The 7,602-nt window shown below is 39.6% G+C and overlaps 1 long non-coding RNA gene across 1 annotated transcript; it reads left to right on the top strand.

Moving 5' to 3' along the window:
* Window positions 1–1,401: 1,401 nt before the first annotated feature.
* LOC111097130 lies at window positions 1,402–6,598 on the top strand. The gene is made up of 3 exons (XR_005362931.1): window positions 1,402–2,465; window positions 4,707–4,890; window positions 5,533–6,598. It is a non-coding gene; the product is annotated as an uncharacterized LOC111097130 (long non-coding RNA).
* Window positions 6,599–7,602: the final 1,004 nt, after the last annotated feature.

Raw genomic sequence — 7,602 nt, forward strand, 5'->3', positions numbered from 1 at the left:
TACATAGTTTAACACTGAAAATTCTTAACCACTTAAATAAATTCTTAGGTTGCATGTTCATACTTTTATCTGATGAATAGAGTAAGGGATTAGTTGCAATGTTGGAAAATTGCATTTTGGGAGGACTGCCTACTGGACAACCAACCTAGGCATGTCCTATGATTATAGGACAATTTCTTCAAAGAATCTGGTGGTGAAAAGAAACATGGGTGATATATCCTGAATTTGGAATTTTTATGTTAATCTCTAAATGCATTACCTTTTCTCAGGCATTTCTCATTGCAAATAAATGCCATCGTCTCACTATCATGAGTAATATTTTTCAATACAAAAAGTACTTGAGTTTTCAAGTGCTTCCATATATGTTATTTCAAGAAGGCATGATCTCCTTTAGGAAGAGAGAAACATTTTTGTTTTTGTTTCTGCTTGCAGGTCACCTTGGGCGATTGAAAAGGAAAGCATTCTTATGCATCCAGATTCATTTATTTTTTGGCTTGAATTTGTAGCAGAGAAAAAGCACCAATTCCCCACTGTTTCCTGTTCGTAGCAGGTCCAGCTGCCTGCGGGTGGTCTGTACGGTTATGAGAGCAGAGCTTCATGTAAGAAAGAGGTTGGTCTTCCAACCTCAGATTCATCAGTTAGGATTGCTAAGATCTGGCACAAACTCTAGGGAGAGATTATAATTTGAAAAACTCTTCCCTTTAATTAATGATTGTGTTTCAATCTTAGTATAACTCTCCCTTGTTTAAAGCTACCCTTGCATTTACGTACTGATTTTTAACATTGATTTTGTTATGACATTGTCTTAAGATAACATTTCTACAAAGAAAAGGCAATGATATTTATTGATGTTTGCTTCAAGTAAAGCACAATGGCTTTGTTTGAATGGATAGTTTGGTATCTTTATAAATTTTTTAAAATTTATTTATTCATGAGAGACACAGAGAGACATAAGCAGGGGGAGAAGCAGGGTCCCTATGGGGAACCCAATGCAGGACTCGGTCCCAGGACCCCGGCATCATGACCTGAGCCAAAGGCAAACAGTCAACCACTGAGCCACCCAGGTGCCCGATAGTTTGGTATCTTAAAGTTTATTAAAAATGGAAATGAAAGGGTCATCATTGCAACTTAAAACAAAAACAAAAAATTTCAAATCAAAGGTATAATTTAGAGAACATAAAGTTGAATTATGTTAAATTAGTCATATAAAAATGTGAACTTTATACCTTTCTGTTTAGGTTACATATTTGAAATATCAATTTTGTTTCAGGAGATAAATTTATACATTCTTATCTTTCAGCTATGTTTTCTTTTCTTTTCTTTTTTTTTTTTTTTGAGCTATGTTTTCAAATGAAATTTCTGTCTCCAGTACCATTTTACTTAACAATTGTTTGAGCTATTTTGTGTTCCAGAAATGGTGCTATGTCCTGGGCATTCAGAGATAAATATCACCCACTTGATACACATCAGCCTATGGAGGAAAATAGTGGACTCCAACAGGAACTAAATGAAGGAAGTAGAATGATCTTTTAAGACACATTCCTTTAATCTACTTTTTATGCTGACTTAGAAATGAGAAAGAATGGTTCACTTACTGGCAGTTAATCATGTTCAGTCAACTTGTATTAGTTGGTAGCCCTTTGGTGTTTGGCTGACCATGCATGAGTTATTATTACTGATGGGAGAGCAGGACATTGCAGGCTACTCAGTCACATAGGATGGGTGTGAGCCCCTGTCTCATCCTTACTTAAATCTGTGACTTCAGGCAAGAGATGAGGACCCCAGTGCTGCACAGCTCCATCACAACAGCAGGATAATTACCATATGTCCCTACTGAAATGTGAAGATGAACAAAACAACATGTATAAATCACTTAGGAAACTGCCTGAAGTATTATTACTGAACATGTGCTATGGGTTTGCAATTACAAATTCCATGTAATGTTATAAGTAGAAAAAAAAATAAGTTCCTGGATCATAGGTAAGCAGAATATTTTGATAAAGCTAGGACAACCCATTTGAAATACCAAATTAGGTATAAGAATCCAGCATCTGGTGACATTGTACTAACCCATAGGAAGACTACCAGGTTATCAGCAATGAGAAAAATGAGCAGACTGTGGCAATGTCTTAATTATAAACTTTCAACTCATGGGAATATTTTTCCTACACTTGAAATCATGCCCATTGGTAAGGTCCTTTAAATAATCTTGTTCAATATGCACAGGGATCTTGTATAATTTAAATGACTTCCCCATTTTTCAGGTAAATGTACTAAGGTCCTAATATAGTTTAAGTGAATTTCTCATAGTTGTACAGCTAGAATTTTATGAATTTGAATGCATGACTTTTGACTCTGAAGCCTGGCAGTTAACCACTTATCTCCTGTGGGGAGGTTGAGCATGGTTCATATGAATTTCCATAAGTCAAGACAGAAGGAGCAGCCATCTCATCACTGGAGCAAAGGTACATGGATGAGCCAGCTGTGGTTGGGGACAGTGAGGGATCCACTTTGACTGATAGTGTTGGATTAAACATGGGACTTGTATAGTTGTGGATTAAATCAAAACTGAAAAATAAGAAACTCAAAGTGACTTAAACAAATAGGTTTCTTGTTCACATAACCAGAAGTTTAGGGGTAAGTGGTTACTAAGGTAAAAGAGATAGTTTAAGGATGCCATCAGGGCTCCCATATTATTTTTGTTTGCTTCTCTTCTTCATTTATAATAGGGTCAATTTTTTCCTTATGTTCATCACTTTACGGTCATGTTTCAGTTCCACATAGGGAAATGGAAGAAGCTTGAGGAAGAAGCCTTAAAAATCTATGTCAGCCACATATGTCCTTTCTTTAAGAAAGTCATAGGTTTCCAAAAATTCCTCTTACCTCCACCTCCAACCAGGCAGACTCTTACCTTGCTCTCTCTGGCTGGAACTAGTTCACAAAGTCAGCCTAAGCTATAAGGGGACCAGACAACTTTCAGTATAATAGTTAGTTTGGGGGTACCTTATGTTGCAGTTACAAACAACTCTCTGAACATCTCTCTGAACATCTTGATGACTTTAAGGACAAGGGATAGGAGAACACGGTTTCCTAGAGAAATGTACTATTACAAAATGGCAAAGGAACAAGTAAGTGCTTTTCTTTCATCAGATTCTAGAGCTTGAAATGTCTCATAAGTCTCTACGTGAATCTACAAAAGAAAAAAATATATCCTACATGGATCTCAAATATAAGGACAATATTAAGATTTCTCTTGTGACATTTTCTGCTCTTGATAATTTGCTTTCAGGACTAAAGAGCACTGCTTCTTCCTTCCCACTTTCGGTGCCTGCTACGCAGAACAGCTGGGCCTGTACTATAGATTGAAAGTTTGTTATACTATATGTTGGCAAATTGAACTTCAATTAAAAAAAAAAAAAAGAAAGATGATTACCATAAAAAAAAAAAGAAAAGGAAAGGAAAAAGAAAGTTTGCTTCCCTATAACCTCATATGTTGAAACCTATTCTGAATGTGATGGTGTTTGGAGGCAGGACCTTTGGAAGGTTATTTGATCATTCAGGGGGAAGGAACCCTCACAAATGGCTTTCATACCTTTTAAGAAGGGACAAGAAAGGGTTTCCTTCTCTTTATCTCCCCCTGTCATGTGAGAATGCAGCAAAAAAGAACTCTTCCACAAGGCAGGACACAGAGTCTCACCAAACACAAATCTGTTGGCTTCTTGATCTTGGACTTTTCAGCCTCCAGAACTGTGAGGAAAAACCATCTCATTCTTTTTTATTCGAGGAGATGTCTTGTACCAAATGCTATTCTCCTCATTCCTCCTCTAGTAATAGCACTAGTGGTAATGGTAGTAGTAGTAATCAGGAAGGGAGTAGGGACTAAAAATAGGTTGCTTTAGGCCCGGACAAGAGAAGACCCTTCTCAGGGTCCTGCAATTTATAGGACCTTGTACTCTGGCCCTTTTTAGTTTTGTCCATAGAACAAAAAGTACATGGCTACAAGGGACTCTTAGATCTTATTAGATTGCTTGAGGCCTGGCCCGATGCCCCTGAACCTATCTTTAATCCTGCAGTTTTCTTCCCTAGTTGGCCTCCTGAAGGCCCCAATGAGAGGCTGTTGTCATTATTTGGGAGAGGCAGGTGCATGAGCCCAGCTGAGCAGATGGGCGTTCATGTATATATGCAGAGGCCCTTCATGCTGAGTAACAGAACCTGGAGTGGGAAGGGAAGACCTAAGGTCCAGGATTTCTCATTGTCCTCTTGCCTGGGGCATGACAAATTTTAAGGGCAGGCCTTACAGGAGAGGGAGATAAAAGGGGGTGAAGGTGACAGGGAGGGAAATGCAGTGAAGTGTAATTGTAATTTCAGGTCCCAGAAATTGCAGTCCTGTGTCTTAGGGAAAAGAGAGTTGAATCCTTTGTAAAGAACTTGATAGGATCATCTCAGGGAGCTTTCTTCGGCTTAATTGTGTTCTGATAAGAAGAAAGCACACATAGGCACAGTGAAAGAAAAGAGAGAGAAGCTGACTGTTAAGATGATTATAATTGCTAGGGAAACCAAAGCTGCAGTGGTATCTTAAAAAACAAAACTGTTCAGTTCCATGAACCTGAAGATGTAGCTACCAGGGCAGCTCTATGTTTCCATTTTCCTCAGTGTATCCTTATAATTAACTCCAATTCCCTGAGGCTCCATTCTGTTTCTTGCAGCCTCCAAGAGCTGGGCTATGGGAATAATTATCCCAACACCACTGCCACCTTCCTCATGCCTTCAGAGACTCACAGCTAAAATGCTATGAGAGATCGATCCCTTTGTTTGAGTTTGAAGTTTGCAGCATCAAAGCACTTTAACAAACTACACATCTGTCCTCCTGTTGTCTTCAGCTGATTGAAGGTAAATGCCATGGAAGCCTGTGACAACTTTGCAGAAGGGGGAAACTGACCCTGGGGGGGGGGGGGGGTGTTTCACTGGTTGCAAGCAATGGCGGAGTCTACATCTAGTCCAAGAGAGCCATTTGTCCCTACTTCCTTCCTTCACATCTGCACATTCGTGCTTTCTGGCTGAACGTGTTTCACAAACAACCAACCCAAGCCTTGGTCTATGTTGGAAGTTTGGTAGAAAATATAGTTTCTAGTTCAAATCTCTTTTTCCTATCTTCTTCATCTGTGTTTTCTTTTTCTTTTTTTTTTTTTTTTTTAGGTTTTTTTCAAAGTGCTGAGAGATTCAGCTCATTGACCTTGCTGCACAGATGCATCCTTCCCCTTGCAGTTCTAATTTCTAACTCCTGTTGAGAGCTATTGTGCGAGGGCATTGTTAGGCTCCCATGCCCCGCTCAATCCTCAGCCTTTCTTCTTAAACTGCCAACAGCGCCAATTAGTACCACATGTGGTGTGAGTTTGCACAGTGGCTGTTGTAGCCAAATCCTGAAAATGTGGCCAAAATGCTAATTGGCCTATAGACAAGTTCTTGGGTGTGAGTTTCGAGGAAAACGTTTAAGCATCACAGCATAAATATAAGTCCTTTTATTTTCTGTAGGTCCTGGCATGCTTTATGCCTTTAAAGTGAAGTGTGCAACAAGACCTGGGGTGCTCTAAAAGAGGAAATATGAAGAAATACCAAAATGAAATAAAATTGGAAGAGTAGATCATTGAAAGCTTGGCTGAAGAGCTTTAAAGGAAGAGACAATGTGTGCCTAGAGTTTTGAGCTTGTAACTGCCCGCCATCACGACAGAGGTCCCTAAAATCTGTCCATCAACAGCAAAGCAAGTGCCTCTTGCCCTCCCAACCCCTTGAATCTTTTAGCAGTTACAAGAATTTTGTGTCGGGAACCTTTTTGTGACTAGGTACATCTATTCTGAATTCCCTGAGTGCTTCGTCTCCAAGGATGTGTTCTATCATCCCAAATCATAACAAATCACCCTGAATTCATTGCCGCATTTTCTTCCTCCGTTGTTCTAGTTTAGTGCAGAGCTCAGGTCTGGGTGTGCAGTCTTTAGAGAGTGAGCAGAGACCCTTGCCAGGTCTCCTTCTTCATCTCTGCCCTAATCTGGGGAAATTATATAAATTTGGGGGAGAGTAATGACATAGTAAGTGGACACTATTAAATGCTAGAGACTCTCTTAGGCATTTCATTATATCATTGGTTTAATGATCAAATGAACCTACAAGTAATTATCGTCTCTCCCACTACAGAAGTAAAGAAAGTAAAGTTCAATGAGGAAAGACATTTTTTCTAATTCATATAGCTACAAAGAGGTAAATCTGGTATTGAGACCTGGTTCTGTCTCATTCGCTAAATGATACTGTCACATAAAACTTGAGTGATCATAGAGATTACCATTTATAAAGCACTATCAAGTACCAGGCATAATGTAAAGAGCTTGACACACATTTTCACTAAGCCTTACTGTAAAACCAAGGTAGGCACAGGCAAACTAAATGACTTGCCCAAGGCCACGCAGCTGAAATGTGCAGAAATGAGGTCGAATACTGATCTGTATCATCTCTGCTCCTTTCATTGCACTAAACCTTCTACACCAGTAAGAGGCCCCAGTTTTCTGTGAGACAAAATGGTCACTGAGTCTCTTCACCTCTCAAGAAGAACACCCTGGAGTATGGTTTTCCCTGGCATCTGGGGAATCACAGCTACAAGTCATCTTCTCAAGAGGCTATCTTCAAGTCATTGTTTCTGTGTACTCCCTCATAAACCGAGTTCTCGTGTTTGTCTTGTCGGGAATCATCTAAGGCACCCTTCAGGACCCTGATATGTAGTTTCTTAAAATAAGCAGAGTGTACTCAGCCCCTGAACATTTGCTTCCATATTGCTATGAGATTCTGTTTCCCCAGGTTTCTCATTTGTATACAACTGAGTAATTGGTGGGTAATTGGCACCTTAAGTAGTGGGGGTGGGTCCCCATGCCCTCTTTCTACTTAGTGGTAGATCATGCCCATTATATAACCATATATGGGCTCACCTTCTTATATCATCAGTATCACTCAGTGGACATATCTGTAGTTGTGCTGTCCAGTTGGGATCTTGGCCAAATCAGATTTGAGTTATTTCTCTGTATGTCTTCTACTCACCATGCCAAGTGGTTGTCCAGATCATAATTTGGGTTTGAGCAAGAAAAGAAAAAAAAAAATAATCTTGCTGACCAGATCAACTAATTTCCCTAAAGTATCAAGCTTTCATCCCAAGATTAAAACCCATCATTCCTGATTCAGCTGGGTTTAGTCAGTGACCTGGGCTCTGTGTATATCCTATTTCCAAGGCCAAGCGGCACAAACCACAGCCTGTCTAAGTATTTGCATAGAAAACAACCCGAACCAGAGATTACGCAGTTTGGGTTGGGAAAAGCAATCCATTCCATTTACAAACATCTGTTGAAAAGGTCAGACATAGGTTGGCCAGTCCTTGGGCTCTGATTCTGGAGACTACTTTGGTTGCAAGTAGTGTGTCCAAGGGAAACTAAAATTCAAAGAGAACCCAACGTCAGGCAGAAATCCCTGACGGTTAACTCAAATTCAGTCCAAACTAAGATTTCACAGTCTCTTTCCAGAGGTGTTGAGCCAGAGAGACAAGTGAGAGAATTTATTACTTTTATT

This window comes from Canis lupus, chromosome 8 (genome assembly GCF_011100685.1).
Source record: "Canis lupus familiaris isolate Mischka breed German Shepherd chromosome 8, alternate assembly UU_Cfam_GSD_1.0, whole genome shotgun sequence".
Taxonomy (NCBI): domain Eukaryota; kingdom Metazoa; phylum Chordata; class Mammalia; order Carnivora; family Canidae; genus Canis; species Canis lupus.